General features: G+C 36.5%; 1 protein-coding gene and 1 non-coding gene across 2 annotated transcripts in view; both read left to right on the top strand.

The window, feature by feature from the left end:
- PLAGL1 (PLAG1 like zinc finger 1) overlaps nucleotides 1-17,782 on the top strand; it is a 105,273-nt gene that overhangs the window by 17,844 nt on the left and 69,647 nt on the right. The window lies entirely within an intron of this gene.
- LOC141571993 (small nucleolar RNA U13) lies at nucleotides 4,740-4,843 on the top strand. Its single transcript, XR_012497026.1, has one exon. It is a non-coding gene; the product is annotated as a small nucleolar RNA U13 (small nucleolar RNA).

Genomic DNA, 17,782 nt, shown 5'->3' with positions numbered 1-17,782 from the left:
TCATCTTTTTAAAAAAATTTTTTTTATCAGTTACATGTCAGTACATGAAGAGTTTCCTACTTTTTTATTTTTTAACCAGCTGCATCCTATTTCATTGTGTTAATGTATGAAAAATCTATGTATTTTATTATTGGGCTTTTGCTATTATAAATAGTGCTTTATTGCCTAACTTAGTAATAATAGCATGTTAGTTTATATATAGGATATATTCTTTAAAGTGGAATTGTGCAATCAAAAGGTTCACACATGTATATTTTTGATAGATATTGCCCATTTGCCTTCCACAGGGCTGTATTAATTCATACTGCCACCAGCAATACAAGAGGGATGAGTGCCTTTCTCCAAACTCTTGACAGCACAGTATGTGTTAGAATCTCAGAAGGAATCTTTGCCAATCTGATAAGTGAAAAATCTTAGTTTAGTTTTAATTTGCATTTCTCTTATGATGAGTATCTTTTAATAGATTTAAGAGCTCTCTCTACAGTCTTCACTAAAGGAACTGTGTGTGTTCATATCCTTTGCTCATTTTTCTATGTATTGAATTGTGGTTGGTCTTTTCCTTACTGATCTGTAGACGATCTCTCCATATTAAAGAAATTAGCCCTTTGTTATGAGTCACAGTTCATTCCTCCTAAGTTAAAAGTTGTTGCCTTTTAACTGTGCTTATGGTGTGTTTGTCATGCAGAAAATGTGATTTTGTTATATTGTTGAATTTATCAGCTTTTTCCTTCCTGGTTTTTGGAATTTGTGTCAAAATTAGGAATGCTTTCCTTACCTCAGGAAATAATTTTAAATACGTTGAAAGCTTTATACATAAAAGTGTTTATTGCATTCTTTGTAAAATTAAAAAAAGATGATAACGATATAGAAATTCAATAATTGGAGAATGGTTTCGCTTTGTGCTATAGCTACATAATAGATTACCATGCAATCTGTATAAATAATATTCCAGGAAATTCCTCATATGTTTACAAGTGAATGTCAGGGGAAGATGTTTGTGTTCAGGGTGAGACCAGACTCCAGACTGTATTTATTCCAGATCATCTTAATAATATAAAACATGGCAAGGAGAAAATAGAAGGCATATTGTAATTGTAATTGGATGGTGGGGTAATACTGGTGGTGAAGATTTTAAATGTCATCCAGTTCTTGATAGACTTCTTAAAGGAGTGTATGTTTTTATAATGAGGAAAAAATACAACATGGATGGTACCGTGGTTCCGCATGCATCCTGTGTGAGTACTATGTGCTTTGCAGGACCCACTTGCTATGGGTATTTGACATTCTCCACACCCTCAGCTGCCCAGAAGTTGGGCAAAGAAAACAGATGATTGTCTAGAATAGAGCTAGTTTATCCAGATTTTCTTCTTCTTTTCTTCTATTGTCAGATATCAGGATTTCAGGGAATGTTTTCTTCTATGTATTTCACTGTAGGGAAGGCGCAGGTCAAATTACAATGGTACCCTAAAATCAGCACGTAATTGTGAATTTTTATTTCTCACCTTTAAGTTCTTCCTCCTAAAGTGGTCTGGCTTTCTTTTTAAATTAAGCCAATTTTTTTTTTTTTTTCTTTTTCGCTCTCTACATCCTCATAACCCCTGGTAGAGCCTTTTTTTTTTTCTTATTGGCTTTGTTAAGTTATAATTTCCAAACAATAAAATGCAAACAATCTCAATGTACAGCTTGAGTTTTGACAAATGTGTTTACCCTTAGAGCTGCCACCACAATTAAGATAGGACATTTATTTGCATTAAGAGACTACAGAGACCTGATTTTTTAAAAATATAATTTAAAAGATATAATATGTTTTATACTAATATATTCTGGAACACTTACAAGAGTAACAGTTAATTTTAGAGTAGTCAAAAGAGGTAAAAATATCTGAAAAGTTAATGGCTTATACAGTAACTGTATATAGTTCAATAATTAACTTCACAAAGGAACTCTGCTTTGGTTATAGCATAAAATTGTAATAAGTAAATGTGATAAAGGACTATCTGAGCCATTAGTTGAATTCTTTCAGGTGCTGAGACTTTAAAGGGACAGTCCTATGCGTTTTTGGATTTCTTTGCATTTCCTTGTCTTCTGTTTCTCTTAAAATGCTGTAAGGCATTTGTTTATTCTCATATCAAAATGAATGACATTCTGAGGCCATGGGGAGCATCAGCAAAATCCTTTCTTTAAGATCTTATTATACGTGAGTCTGTACATGTATTAGCGAGCATGGAGTAATTGAGACAATTAGAATGGATATACAATAGTAAGTTCAGCAAACATGATTCAGATTTCCCCAACAGAGCGAAGTGTTTCCCAGTGTCTTTAAAAGATATTTATTTAAAAGAGATTTTTAAATATCTAACCTCAAATATCTAACCTCATTTCAAAAGAGGAACATTTAAACTCGCTTTCATCTGTTGGAGCAAGAGGTTATATTGGTGTAAATTCAACCATTGCACAATCTCAGAATCTGAATGTGGTTCTTTTATAGATTCTTTTCGCTGTGTATAGTTGATGCCGGAGCTGTGTGAGAATGGGGTTCAGTGCTGCCATTTTGACTGTTTTCCTTTTATTCCCTCACATTTCAGTGGTTTGTGCACCCTCTTGTCTATTCCACCCATTAACTACTTCTCCCCTCGTCCTTCTTAGTATTCTTGTGTCCTGTTCACTCTTCCTCATTAGCCTCTTTTCTGGGAAATGTGGAAGGAGCCAAACAGAGGCTCTCACTCTTAATTTCACTTTTTATTCTGAATACTTAGATTTAACTTCTTAAAAACTTTGTGCTTCAGATTGTTTTATTAATATGCTTAATTTGCATTTGAGAAGCCTAAGGTGAATTGGTCCAACCTGGAGACCTTAAATTGAAAAGTTTGTTTTTCAGTCTTTAAATAGAAAACTTTTGATCTTCTTACCAGTAGGTACAATGGTTTGCAGGGCATCCAAAAGCTTAAATACTAATTGATATTAAGCATCGCTGGGTGCTTGTGGAAGTGATGTAGAGAATAGAAATGTGTGTATATTCTAACTCAGAATACCAGCTAAACAAACTTAATAAGCAAATCAGAGTATATATACTTGGGTATAATTGGATTATTGGAAAATCATGATGTTTGGATTTCTATAAAAATACCACATCAGACATTTTTTAGGCCATTGTAGAGAAAATTTGTACAGCAGCTGAGTGTCAGGTCTCTAAATTCCATAGCCTGGATGACTATCTTAATTGGCCACCTTAAATTCCTTTTGGAGGTATAGTGGTGTATTTGTCTGCTAGGGGTGCCCTAACAAAATACCACAAACGGGGTGGCCTAAACAACAGAAATATTTTCTCACAGTCTGGAGGCTGGAAGCCCAAGATCAAAGTGCCGGCAGGGTTGGTGTCTGGTGAGAACTCTCTTCTCGGCTTGTATACAGCTGCCTTCTCACTATGCCCTCCCATGGTCTCCCATGGGTGTGGAGAGAGAGAGAGAGAGAGAGCTCCAGTGTCTCTTCCTCTTTCTATAAGGACACGAGTTCTATTGGATTAGAAACCTAGCCTTATGACCTCATTTAACCTTAATTACCTCTCTAATGGCCCTATTTTCAAATACAGTCACATTTGGTTAAGTCTTCAATATATGAATTTGGAGGGGGACACAATTCGGTCAATAACAGGTAGAACAAATGATAAGTAAATAATTATACATAAGACATGGAAACAACCAAAGTGTCCTTCGATAGATGATTAGCTAAAGAAGATATGGCACATACATACAATGGAATATTAATTGGCCATAAGAAAATATGAAATTCTGCCATTTGTGACAACATGGATGGATCCTGAGATCATCATACTAAGTGAAATAAGTCAGACAGAAAAAGTTGAGAACTACATGACTTCACTCATATGTGGGATATAAAACCAAAGGCAACAAATGAACAAGACAAACAAACAACTTATAGACACAGACAACAGTTTAATGGTTATCAGAGTGTATGGGGTAGGGGGAGTGGTAGAAGAAGGAAAAGGGGGCCAAATATATGGTAATGGAAGAACTGACTCTGGGTGGTGAACACAATACAATATATATAGACAATGTATTATAGAAATGTACGAGGTCTGCCAGTTAAGTTCGCCAACTCATCCCAGAAAAGTGCTACATACCTCATTGCTGAATATCACTACAGTCACCTTTGAAGTACTCCCCTAGGCAAGCTATCCACCAACACCAGTACCTAGTCCACCTTTCAAAGCAATTTTGGAACTCTTTTTCTGGAATGGCCATCAGAGCTCTTGTCGTATTACCCTGATGTCCTGAATGTCATCAAAATGTCTTCCTTTCAATATTTTCTTGATCTTTGGGTAAAGAAAGAGGTTCATTGGGGGCCAGATCAGGTGAGTAGGGAGGGTTTTCCAATACAGTGATTTGTTTACTGGCTAAAAACCCCCTCACAGACAGTGTCCTGTGAGCTGGTACATGGTCATGATGCAAGAGGCATGATTTGTTGGCGAAAAGTTCAGGTCGTCCAACTTTTTCACTCAGCCTTTTCAGCACTTCCAAATAGTAAACTTGGTTAACTGTCCAACTGGTACAAATTCATAATGAATAATCCCTCTAATATCAAAAAAAGGTTAGCAACATCGTTGGAACAAGTTTGCGAATTTAATTATCACACCTCATACACTTGAAACCTACGAGTATATAATTTTACTAACCAATGTCACCCCAATAAATTTAATAAAACTTAAAAAATAATAATTGATCCTTTTGTAGTTCATAAGTGTGATGATTGGGTGTTCACGCTCTTGCGTGAGATGTGCCTCCCACATACCTTGTTACGACATTGGCCCATTACCTGTCTGACGTGAAAGAAAAAAAGAAAAAAATAATAATTAACATATGCAGTGATACTACATAAGCTAAGATTGTGTGCACTAATTAGCATTGTACTATTTTTTATATGAATCATATAAAACAGTTTCATTATGCTATAATTGAAAAAATATCTTTCTTCCAAGATTTACTTGTCTCTAGTAAATTAGCTCCTTGAGGCCCGGGACATAATTTAATGTGGTAGGATTCAAGTTCTTTTGACTTTAATCTGCATTAAGAAATGCATTTTTTGCCATAACCCAAGACAAGCACACACTTACTCAAAATAATTTCCCAAAGCAAATTTATTATATAAATTGCATTCTGATATTTTTTATCCTTTTATTTCATTAGGGAAAAAATGCTGGTTGTGGCCCACTAGGTTGATATCATGACCTACTAATAGTGTTGTGACCCACTGTTTGGAAAACATTGGCTTAGGTTTTGATTCACAGTACCTTGCCGCGTTCCTAGCAGATGGTAGGCCTTCTGTAAATGTTTATCAAACATATGATTGATTGCGTTAGGTGAGTAATAAGGAGCTGGGATACATTGGCGAAATTCTTTAGAGGTAGATTTGTTCATTGCTTGTTGTCCATTACTTAGTATTAACTGTTAGCTTCTATTCATGGCATTGTTCCCAGACTGACTGAATCCAGATCTCTTCAGGTGGAGGTCAGACAAGAAGGTTTTAGTCTTTTTAAATACACTTTTTTTTTATTTTAGAGTCATTTTCAATTTACAAAAAAGTTACAAAGGTAGTGGAGACAGTTCCCAGATACCCAGCACCCAGTTTCCTCCATTGTTAATTATTTATATTTCTATTGTGTATTTACTACAAGTAATGACGTATTATTATTATTAACTAAAGTCCATACTTTATTCAAATTTCATTAGATTTCCCCTAATTAGATTTAGTTTTTGTATTCCAGGATCCCTCTCAGGATAGCACATTATATTTTGGCCTCGTGTCTGTTTAGCGAACTGTTGGCAGTGACAGTCCCTCACATTTTCCTTTTTTTTGATGTCCTTGACAGTTTCGAAAAGTACTGGTTAGGTGTTTTGTGACAAGTCCCTCAGTTTGGGTTTCTCTAATATTTTTCTTATGGTTAACTGAAGTTTTGGGCAAGAAGGCCAAAGAGGTGAAGGGAAAGGGTACATGCTGTGAATATGACTTATCACTGTTGATGTTGACCTTGATCGCCTGGCTGAGGTAGTGCTTGTCAGGTTTCTCCACTATGATGTTACCCTTGTCCCCTCTCGATAAGTACACTTGGGAAGGAAGTTACTATGTGCAACCCACCCTCACCTGGGGAATGGGGAGATACTTGTGCTTCACGTTCTTGAAGATAAAGTACATACACGTATTTGGAATTCTCCAGCACCGAACTTGTATCTTCTTATTTATTTGCTTATTTATTTAATCATTGATATGAGTCCATACTGATATAAATACTGACATTTATTTTATACCTTGGCTTGGTCATTGATAACTTTTAGGTTAATTCCTGTGTCTCTTTGACATGCCACCATTATTATTTTGTTTTTGAGCATTTCCTTCCTTTCTGACATTAGAAGGTGCTCTAGGTTCATCATGTGTGTTCTGTGCCCCAGCCCTGGAATCTGCAATTTCTCCAAGGGGGCGGGTTCCTTTTATTGGAGAATGGTATTAGAAACAAAAGATCGGAGTGCTGAGTGTGCTTGTTGATGGGGGATCATTGCATCTGGGTTTTCTCAACAGGCAGAGCTAGGAAGTATGAACCTGTGTATCATACATATCTGTAATTATTTCTGTAACCATCTGTGTCATTCCTAAGCTAAACATGAGGTCATAATATCTTCCACTCTAACCCAGTACTACATACATGGCTTATTCTAGCCTTCCCTTCTTTCCTATTAGTAACTTCCCTCTCCAAAAGTGAGAGAAACCTGGCTCCCACCATCTATTTTACTAAGTTTTCATTTCCACTAATCATGTATAACGGTTTCGGAACTGTTAACGTGTACCCCCAGGGGAAACAACTTTGCCAATTAGAGTGCAGTGCCAATGTACAGTTCCTTTTTGTTTTAGTCAAAGTTACTTAGGTCAACACCTTTTTTCGCCGAAACCTTTCATTGAGTTTATACCATATATTAATAATTGTTGTTTTGTCACAGTCTGCATTCCATCATCTCCTGGTAGATTTATTTTTAAGTTTGCATACATTTAGATTTACTATTTATGCTGCATAATTCCGTGGGTTTTGTCAAATGCATAGTGTTATCTACGCACTACTATTTGACCATACAGAAGAGCTGCACTGTCCTAAAATATCTCCTGTGCTTTACCTAGTCAGTACTCTTCTCTCCCAAAACTCCTGGTGAGTTTAACCATTTTTCATCTCTACAGTGTTCCCTTTTCCAAAATGCTATGTGAGTGGAATCATACACTGCATAATCTTTTGCAACTGTGTCCTTTTACTTAACAATGTGCATTTAAAATTCTTCCATGTTGTTGCATGAATTACTAGCTTATTCCTTTTGATTGCTGAATAATATTCCATAATATGGACGTATCATAGTTTGTTCATCCATTAATCTATTGAAGGCTTTCTTGGTTGCTCCCGGTTTTTGGTGATGATGAATATAACAGTCATAAACATTTATGTGCAGGTTTTTGTGTAGATGTATGTTTTCCAGTCAGCTGGGTAAATACCAAGAAGGGTGATTACTGGATGGTATGGTATGTTTATGTTTAGCTTTGCAATTAACTGCCAAACTGTCTTCCAATGTGCTGTACCATTTCACATTCCCACCAGCAATGGTGGATTGTTGTTCTGGATCCTTGCCAGAATTTGGTATTGTCAGATTTTTGGGCTTTATCTGTTCTAATAAATTTATAATAATATCTTGTTGTCTTAATTTGCACTTCCCTAATGACAAGTAATGTTGAGCACCTTTTTATATGCTTATATACCATCAGTATATCTCCTTTGATGAGTGGTCTGTTCAGATGTCTTTCCCATTTTTCAATTGGGTCGTTTGTTTTCTTGTTTCATTTTAAGTACTCTTTGTATATCTGAACACAAGCCCTTTATCAGATATGTGATTTGCAAATATTTTCTCCCAGTCTGTGGCTTGTTGTGGGCATGTGGGTTTTTAAATTTCTGTGGGTGATTCTGAACTCCTGGTTCAAAGCCCCAGATCTGATTGAGATAGGAGAGTTGAATCACCTCTACCTTCTCCTCTCCCTTTCCATTTCTTACTAGTCAGCCTCCCTGGCTCTTTATGGCCTCATCTGTAAAATAAGGACTATTCAGTTACCTTCCAGGGAGCAGGTATTTTTCAATTTTCAGTTCTATGATTCCATGACCATCTGACCTTTTGAAACCCTCCTGGAATGCTACCAATATACAGTTAGATCTCCTTACCTTTCTAATTGCTTTCACAAAGGAAAAGAACTGCATGATCTAGACATTAAGAGTCTTTAATTTCTTTGTGGAATTTTATTACTCCCACTGCCTAAAAGCTCAACTGTTATGATGGCATGCCAGAGTGAAATAAATCTGTCAGTAACGTTCAAATGACAATAGGACAAAAATCTATTGGATCGTGTCTCAGAGGTTCTGCTCACAGAAATGACCCCCATGTTTACCATGTATTACAGACTTTGTACATTTGTAGGCAGGTGAGAAAACAATTTGGCAGTTTAGAATTTCTCTATATCCTTCCTCTATGTAGTTACTGCATCATTAAAAAGCAGACTCCAATTTCTATAAAAATTGGTTTTTTTCCTCTGCAAAAATGTCCGTTGAATGGCAGAACATGGAAGCAACTAGAAGATACTAGACTCACAAAGAGTGAGGGTACCTTTAAGACTACCTACAGGTGGAATAATTTTAGAAAAGATATTAGTAAACCTTAGAACAGTAACACGCAAAGTACAGTAATAATTGCTGAGTTTTCCTAACAAAATAGAACTTGTAGAGGATCTTACCCCATCCCGTGGTGTTATTAAATAAATGCAGAACATGAAGCCCTTTTTCAACTTCAATTTTAATGTAATGCATTGTGGACTTACTCAAACTTCATAGTCTGAATTTCCTATTAGCCATTTAGTTTCTGTTTCTTTCCTGCTTTTTTGCTCCTGTTGTCTTAATGATTTTGTGGGAGTTTCATAGCACAGCCTCTGGAATCAGAAAAAAAAGGAGAGAGAGAGTTTTAAACTTCATTACTTACTAACAGAGATTTTGATAAGTTCCTTAACCACCCTGAACTTTGTTTCCTCATGTGTACCATGTAGGTAATAATAGTACCTATTTGGATATCTGTATCAAAGAAACTAATAAAACTTAAAAGGTGCTTAGTGCAGTTCCTGGCATATATTTGTTGTTGCTGCTGCTGCTGCTATTGCGACTGCTCGTTTAGACGAGGTTGCCTGAGTGTTATGTTTTGAGAAGACCAGAGGACCAAGGACATTTCAGGAGCCTGTGAAAGAGAATGTTGTTGAAACTCCCTGGCAAAATTAACCCTTGTAGAGACTCTTACCCTATCCAGGAAGCTCAGAAAGTAAGAGTCAGAGCAGGAAAAGAAAAGTCCAGAGAGAAGCGCACCATTGACTAGGAGGGAGAGGGTCCTTCTAAGCCGGAAGGAGTGAGGAAGCACCAGTCACTGCAGAGAGTTCTCCTATAACTGACTGTCCATTGGCCTTCCCATTACAGAAGGTCATGGGTGGAGTAGTGAGGGAGGAAGAGGAGAGCCAACATCTGGGGCTCAAGACTGAGGCATGAATGATGCTGAAGAAGTGGAGAGAGAGCCCAGGTAGAGGGTCTCTCAAGGAGCTTGGAGGGGAAGCAGAATTACACAACGTAGCTAGAGGAGATCTTGGGTTTGGGTTTTAAAGTTGTTTCAAGTTGGGAGAAACTTTAGTATGTTTGTTTATAGAGGAGAAAGAGCCAGTGGAGAGAAAGCGGGGAGTTTGGGGAGATATAGGGGTTTTAACTGAGGGATCACATTTTTTTTTTGAAGTGTTGGGAAAGCATGAGAATTCACAGGACACTTAGAGGAATGAGCTTTTGGGGAAAAAGGGGCAAGATGGGTGATATAGACAAGCTTATAGGTAGTGGGAAAGAGAGGAATTTGATAATCTCAGTTTTCCAGGAAGTAGGAAGATGGTGAGGGTATTTGAGATAGTTTGAGGATAGGGATGAAGGTTAAGAAAAGCTACCCAGCAAATGGGATGTGAGTCAACTCGGTAATATGGGGCATAGCTTAGTCTTCATTTGATGTTCTTAACAGCCTGAATATGAGAGATCATAATCAGATGGTTGAATCTGACATGGAGTTTTTTATATTTTTTATGGTTTGAAGGCTTTTCAAAATAAAAAGTTGAAAGAATGAACTTCTCTATACCCTTCATTAGATTCACCAACCGTTAACATTTTGCTGCATTTGCTTTATCACTTTCATATATATAACGCTTACTGTTGTTGAACCATTTGAGAATGCGTTAGACTTTGATTGTTTGTGTCTGCTGAATAAACATATTACAATGATTACACTCAATAAATTTAACATCAACGTAATACTATTATTGAATGCATAGTCCATATTCAGGTTTCCAATTGTCTCAATATCTTTATAGCTTAAAAAAAATCCAGGATTCTTAGGATTGCGAGTTGCATTCAATGTAGTGTTTTTAATTGTATTTTGTCTGGAAGAGTTTTTCAGACTTTCTTTGTCTTTCATACACTAATGTTTTTAAAGCATACAGTCTAGTCCTTTTTATTTATTTATTTATTTATTTTAGAATGTTCATCAATTTTGGTTTATCTAATTGTTTCCTTATTGTAAAACTTGGATTCTATGTTTTTGGCAGGGATACTATGTAAGTAATGTGTCTTTATCAGTGCATTACAGTAAGAGGCACATGTCAACTTGTCCCATTATTGGTGACACTAACTTTGATCACTTGGTTAAGGTGGCATGTGCTAGGTTTTTTACTATAAGTTTACTGTTTTCACCTTTTTAATAAGTAGTTTGTGGGGAGCTAGATGCTTGGAAACTATGTAGATTATGTAAAGATCCTGTTCTTTAATTTTTCACTTTTAGTTTTGGCATCCATTGATGATTCTTGCATGTTTCAATTATTATGATGGTTAAAAAAATGCAACTTCTCTAAATTATTGCTTGTATACTTATCAGTTGGCTGAGCTGGAACTTTGGAGTTTGAATCAATGCAAAAACAGGATGTCGAGACAGTTGTGAGATAATGAGGTGTGCAGTCTAGGTTGGCTAGGGAATAAACTGAAACCAGAGGAAACTGGGGTGTTAACTACAGAGTAAATATCCTGGGAGTAAGAGAGTGAGAGACCTGAAAGGGCAAGAAGCTATGGTCTAAAATAGGGATTCTGGAGTTTAAGATTTCTAGGGTAGAGCTGTTCTACACTATTGAAGTCTAGGGGATTGACATGGATTCAGAGGATTGCTTGGGTGGAGAGAAGGTTTTTCTATTAGGAAGTGAAGGAATTCTAAGACTATGGTATTGAGTAAATCACCCACGTAGACGTTATAGAAATAGAGCTTAAGAGGAGAGGGGGGAGCTCAGGCTAGTCCTAGGCTGAGAATGTTCTGAAGGATAATTGAGGATGAGAAGGCAAATGAAGAAAAGAAACAAGACAGGGAGGTTTGAGCTAATGTCAGGATTGTGCCTGGACCTGTAGGGCACGGGTCAGCTCTTTTTCTGTAAAAGACTGGCGAGTAAATATTTTCAGCTCTGTGGACTGCCGTTGTAGCATGAAAGCAGTCGTAGATAATACGTAAATGAATCAGAGTGGCTCTGTGTTCCAATACAGCTTTATTTATGGCCACTGAAATTTAACTTCATATAATTCTTTCATGCCACCAAATATTCTTAATTTGATTTCCTACCTCCCCCAGCCCCAACCATCTAAACAATGTAGGATTCATTCTTAGCCCACAAGCTGTACAAAAAGAGACATCTAGCTGGATTTGGCTGAAGGGCTGGAGTTTGCTAACCCCAGCTTTAGGGTATAAAGGTGTAGGAGTTTATGTTGAAGAATAACTATTTGTAAAGTCTGTGGACTAAGATTTCAGGCTATCAGACTGCTAACTCCAAAAAAGGAAAGAAAAAATTCAAGATGAACAATAAAGAATATGATGAAGCAGATATACAATTAGAGCAAAGTTCATTGTTATTTTGCCTTTTACATTTTTTTTCTTTTAGTTTTAATAAAAAATACATGTGTGATAGATTTAAAGCCAAATGATATATGGAGCCCAGCTCAGGGGTGTGTGTGTATAGTAAATTCTTCTTTTTAAGTTACATTTATTGGGGTAACATTGGTTAATAACATTATATAAAATTCTATAATACATCATCTGTATATTGCATTGTGTGGTCACCCCCCAAAATCTAGTCTCCTTCTGTCATCATATATTCAGCCCTCTTTACCCTCTTCAACCTCCCTCCACTGCTCTCCCCCTCTGGTAATCGCCATACTGTTGTCTGAATCTATGAGTTTGTTTGTTTTATTTGTTCATTGTTGCTTTCTGTTCTCTATCCCACATATGAGTGAACTCACATGGCTCTTGTCCTTTTCCATCTGACTTATTTCACTTGGTATGATACTCTCAAGATCCGTGCATGTTGCTGCAAATGGCAATATTTCTTCGTGGTTTTTTTTCCTTTTTTTTTTTTTTTTTTTTTATGGCTGAGTAGTATGTAGGTACCATATCTTCTTTATCCAATCATCCATCGAAGGACACTTAGGTTGTCTTCATGTCTTGGCTATTGGGAAAATGCTGCAATTAACATAGGGGTACATATATCTTTATGAATAAGTGCTTTAAAATTTTGGGGGTATATACCCAGAAGAGGGATTGCTGAGTCATATGGTGTCTCTATTCTTAATATTTTGAGGAAGCTCCATACTGTTATCCATAGTGGCTGTACCAATTTACATTTCCACCAGCAGTGTAAAAGGGTTCCCTTTTCTCTACACCATCTCCAACACTTACTTACTTCTTGTCTTATTGATAGTAGCCATTCTAACAGGTGTAAGGTGGTACTCATTGTGGTTTTGATTTGCATTTCCCTCACAGCTAATTGAAATTGAGAGTCTTTTCATATATCTGTTAGCCGTCTGTATGTCTTCTTGGGAGAAGTGTCTGTTCGGGTCCTCTGCCCATTTTTTAAATTGGATTGTGTGGGGTTTTCTGTTGAGTTGTATAAGTTCTTTCTTTATTGGATATTAGCCCATTATTGGAGGTGTTGTTTGCAAATATCTTCTCCCCTTTGGTTGGTTGCCTTTTTGTTTTGTTGATGGTTTCTTTTGCTGTGCAGAAGCTTTTTAGTTTGATATAGTCCCATTCATTTATTTTTGCTTTTGCTTCCCATGCCTTTGGGGTCAAGTTCCCAAAATCCCCTCTGAGACCAAGGTCCATAAGTTTAGTGTCTATGTTTTCTTCTATGTGTTTTATTGTTTCAGGTCTTATATTCAAGTCTTTAGTCTATTTTGAGTTGATTTTTGTACATGGTGTCAGATTGCAGTCTATTTTCATTCTTTTGCACATGGCTTTTACATTTGCCCAACACCATTTATTGAAGAAACTTCCATTTGTCCATTGTATGTTTTTGGTTCCTTTGTTGAAAATTAGTTGCCCATACATGTGTGGGCCTAGTTCAGGTTTGAGATGTTCAGTAATTCTCCTGTTTTAATCCTCTTACCTATGGATTTCTTAGTCTGCATATTTCTCTGTTCAGTTTATCCAGATAATAACTCTCTGGTTTCCTCTGGGATGGAGGAGGCTTGGTCGCCTGACTCCCTAGGGTACCAGAAGGGACCTGGTCACCCAGTTACTCTGTATGCAAATTAAGTCTTTCAACTGACACTTTTCTGAAAGCCCTACACTTGGACTTCTTGCTCTCTGGTATCGCTGAGTGTCCATCTCCTAGGAGGGTACTTCTCACACTTAAGTCAGTTAGCAGTTCGGCATTTGCTTTTCATCTTTCAAAATCCATGGAACTCTCTGAACTGCTGCCCATGTATCTCCTCTGAAGTCCTTTGTTTGGTGGAGGTCTGGAAAGGAGAGAAGATAAATAGGTATGGTCAGCCTACAATGACCTTTTACTTTAAAACGAATGGCTAGTACTCCAAGATTATGAAAAGCCTCTACCATCTTCCTCAGTTCTTGTATCTTCTTGCCCTATTGCTGTAAAATTTCCTGCCAAAATTTTAATTATATTAGAGAGAAAAATAGAATAAATATCAATATTTAGCATTTGTATACTGCTTTTATTTCTTAGCTCCAAAGACCAGCATTGTCGACTTGGTTTTTTTCATACGACATGAAACAGGAATGAAAATTGATACCATTGATTCTATTTTAAATCACTTCTAACTGGTTCTGGTTGCTTATTAATAAAAGGTAAAAGTTTGGGTACCCCCCACATTTGATGTGGTATCTTCATTGCAAGCTAGACACTGAATTTTCCTACTTAAAAATTTTAAATTCGTATCCCCACTTTGTGTAATTTGAATTACATCAATATATTTTAATAAAAAGAAACAGAAAACACATAGCTGCTTAAATCAATGGGCCATCCTCACTGACTTCTTCAGGAGCCATAAGCAGGTGTGTTCTTCTCACATACCATCTTGATTCTTGTTAAATGGCTCAGCAACATGATTGTTTTGATTATATATATATATATATATATATATATATATATATATATATATATATATATATATATATATAAAACTTTCCAACATGCATGTGACATAAAAACTTTACCACATAATATAAAAAGTGTCTGTAGAGGAACTAGATACCAAACATCGCCTTGTGAGATTACTGTGTTCATCCAACATCCGTTGAAGATAGAAATGGACATTAGTCTGTCTTTCTTTAGGAAATTTTTTTTTTTAAAGTTGTCATGGGAGGTGTGTTTGAGGAAGTGATACCTGGATGAAGAAGTCATTGCAAATACTGACAAGAGAAGGGAAGAAGGGAGGAATCCTGTGAGCCAAGAATTACAGTCTCTAAAAGAAGGAGAAGGGACTTGGAGATTGAGAGAGGCCAACATAAAGCCTGTGAGAGGTTCTTTGGCCAGGAGTCATGGGCTTCAGAAGAACTATATGTTTATATAGGATTTAAAATGTTACTTATATTTTGGTTAGAGAACGTTAAACCTAGGCACTTATTGAATATTTGTTGAGTTGAATTCACTAAAAGATTTTTTTCAAGTTGTTACGGTTGAAATCTGTTAAGTAAATGTAAATTGTGTAATGTGGTTGCTCCCCATGGCTGCTTGCTGCTATGAAAAAACACCGGTTTAGGAGTCAGAGGAAAGACTTGGGTTTGAGTTTCAGCTCAGCCACCTACACTCTCACAGGTGAAAAATGAATTGATAATGTACAGGGGTGCTAATGAAAAAGTTAACAATAATGAGTAAAAGTTCTGCTTAGTGGAGAACTGAGGTGGGGTTTCAGAGAAGCAGATGGGAGGCTGGGCAGTGGAAGTCAGAGGGCCAGGCTGGAGTCATGTTTGCAGAGGATCATCTGGTTAGACGGGTACAGGTGGCAGAGTTGTCCTCTGGGGCAAGCAGAGGGGACCCTGATTTGCTTTCAGACCCTCCAAGAAAGAAAAAGAGTTAACAATAAAAAAACGGAAGGTAAATTCTATTTCAAACTGTGGACAAAGGTAAAAACAGTCATATAATTTTTTTCTCCCCATTCCATGCAAGTAAGAACAGAAAAATTTTAGTGAACTTCACTGAGGTTTAATGTACATACAACAAAGTGTACTTATTTGAAGTGCATAATTCCGTGTATAATTCAGTGATGCGTGACAAATACATAAATCCATGTAATTGTCTCACTGATCAGGATATAGAACATTTCCATTACTCTATATAGTTCCCTCATGCTCTGCATACCTCCTCCCCACCCATCCCAGGAAACCACTGGTCTGCTCTTTGTCAGTATAGATTTTCCCCCCCTAAAATGTCATATAAATGGAATCATACAAGGTGTGATAAAAAAATAAGGTGAATGCTGCTGCTGAGTGCCATCCAATGGAAAGGCAGGGATCTTCAATATGGGAAGCGGAAATCGCACCTTAGTAACAGTGTGTGACAAATTTCAACTTGTTTGGTGCAGTCAGTTGGGAATGAGCTACGGTTGAGAGGAGGTGTGTTTTAAAGTGTGCTGTACATCATGGATCACAAACAATGCATTAACAAGACAATGCTCCGTGTCACACATCACTTCTGGTACTGTAATTTCTGTCCAATAAAAACATTACAGCGTGTCCTCACCCACCTTATTTACCGTATCTGGCACCATGTGACTTCTGGCTCTTCCCCAAAGTCAAAATGACCATGGAAGGTAAATGTTTTTAATCAATTCAGGACAACGAGGCAGCTATGACAGCACAACTAAAGACACTCACAAAAGATGACTTCCAGAACTGCTTCAGAAAGTGGCAAGAATGATGGGATGTGTTTAAAGCAAGGGGGAGTATTTTGAGGAGGATTAATGGCAATATGTCTTTTACTATAATAATTTTTTTTTTTAAATTTAAACATTCACCATATGTTTTGATCACACCTCGTATGGTATGTCTTCTTTTATGTATGGCTTCTTTTACTCAGCATGGTGTTTTTTAGATTTGTCTCTGAGCTGATCATCAGTTTCCTTATTTTATTACTTATATTTAAGTTGTTTTCAGTTTAGGGGCTAATCTGAATATTTGTCGGTAAGTCTTTCTGTAGACACATTATTTCTCTTGGAATAATATCTAGGAGTGGTATTGCTGGGTATATAGTAAGTGTATGTTTCACATTATAAGAAACTTTGTTTTCCAGAGTGGCTGTATTATTTTATATTCCCACCGACAATATTTATGAGTTCTAGTTTTCTTATATTGTTGGCAACACTTGGTATTGTTCATCCTTTAAACTTTAGCTGTCCCAGTGGTCTTCCATTGGTATTTTAATTTGCATTAGTCATTGGGGAAATGATGGTGAGTGTCATTCGTGTACTTATTGGCCATTCATATGTCTTCTTTGGTAAAGTGTCTTTTCAAGTCCTCACCCATTTTTATTGCACTATTTATCATGTTATTGAGTTGTATGAATTCTTAAATATTCTGATCCAAGTCCTATGTCAGATATATGTATTGTGAATATTTTTCTCCTAGTATGTGGGTTGACTTTTCAATCCCTTAATGGTTTCTTTTGAAGAACAAAAGGTTTTATTTTTTATAAAATCCAATTACCTATTTATTATTTTATGGTCATTCCTTTTTGTGTCTTACCCAAGCAATCTTTGCCTATTCCCAGGTTTTCTTCTAGGACAGTGCTCTCAAATAGGAGTATTATGTCAGCCGTATACATAATTTTTAAGTTTTCTAGTGGCCACAATAAAAAGTAAAAAACAATTGAAATTAGTTTATATTCTGTTCTGTTTAAACCAATATATTATCATTTCAACATGCAATCAATATACAAACTATTAATGAGATATTTTAACATTCTTTTTTAAACCTAAGTCGTTGAAACCTGGAGTGTACTTTATATTGATAGCACATTTCAGTTTGGACTAGCCATATTTCAAGTGCTCAATGGCATGGCTACTGGCTACCATATTGGACAGGGCAGTTCTAGAAGTTTTAAAGTTCCTGCTTTTTATTTAGGTCTGTTATCTAATTTGGTTTAATTTTTGTATATGATGTGATGCAGAAGTGTATTATTTTTTTCTACATATAGAAGGCCAGCTCCCACACCATTTATCTTTTTCCAACGGAATTATTTTGTACCTTTGTCCACAATCAATAGATCATAGGTGTGGGTCTATTTCTGGACTCAATATATTGTTCACTTATCCTTATGCCAGTACCATCTTGATTTGATTATTGTAGCTTTA

This window comes from Rhinolophus sinicus, linkage group LG05 (genome assembly GCF_036562045.2).
Source record: "Rhinolophus sinicus isolate RSC01 linkage group LG05, ASM3656204v1, whole genome shotgun sequence".
Taxonomy (NCBI): domain Eukaryota; kingdom Metazoa; phylum Chordata; class Mammalia; order Chiroptera; family Rhinolophidae; genus Rhinolophus; species Rhinolophus sinicus.
Note: the sequence above shows the minus strand (reverse complement) of the source record. Positions and strands in the feature narration are given on the sequence as shown.